This window comes from Coturnix japonica, chromosome 25 (assembly GCF_001577835.2).
Source record: "Coturnix japonica isolate 7356 chromosome 25, Coturnix japonica 2.1, whole genome shotgun sequence".
Taxonomy (NCBI): Eukaryota; Metazoa; Chordata; class Aves; order Galliformes; family Phasianidae; genus Coturnix; species Coturnix japonica.
Window position 1 is genome coordinate 1,387,714 of NC_029540.1, and position 715 is coordinate 1,388,428.

A 715-nucleotide genomic window follows, 5' to 3' on the forward strand; every position below is an offset into this window, starting at 1 on the left:
GGGGGGAGATGGGGGGCACTATGGGGACAGTATGGGGACCTTTGGGACAGGGAGGTGCTATAGGGACAGCAATGTGCTATGGGGACCTTATGGGGACCTTTGGGACAGGGAGGTGCTATGGGGACAGCATAGGACAAGGGTGAACTATGGGGACAGTACGGGGACCTTTGGGACAGGGACGTGCTATGGGGACAGTATGGGGACCTTTGGGACAGGGAGGTGCTATAGGGACAGCATAAGACAAGGGATGTACTATGGGGACAGCCTTTGGGACAGGGATGTGCTGTGGGGACGGCATACGACAAGGGTGAACTATGGGGACAGTATGGGGACCTTATGGGGACAGAGTGGGACAAGGAGATGCTGTGGGGACGGCATAGGACAAGGGTGAACTATGGGGGACAGTATGGGGACCTTTGGGACAGGGATGTACTATGGGGACCTTATGGGGACCTTTGGGACAGGGATGTGCTATAGGGACAGCATAAGACAAGGGATGTACTATGGGGACACTATGGGGACCTTTGGGACAGGGATGTGCTATGGGGACAGCATAGGAAAAGGGTGAGCTCTGGGGACAGTATGGGGACCTTATGGGGACAGTGTGGGACAGGGACGTGCTATGGGGACAGTATGGGGACCTTTGGGACAGGGATGTGCTATGGGGACAGTATGGGGCAGGAGTGAGCTGTAGGGACAGTATGGGGACCTTATG

At 56.2% G+C, this 715-nt stretch overlaps 1 protein-coding gene across 1 annotated transcript in view; it reads right to left on the reverse strand.

The window, feature by feature from the left end:
• LOC107324471 overlaps positions 1-715 on the reverse strand; it is a 4,257-nt gene that overhangs the window by 1,690 nt on the left and 1,852 nt on the right. The window lies entirely within an intron of this gene.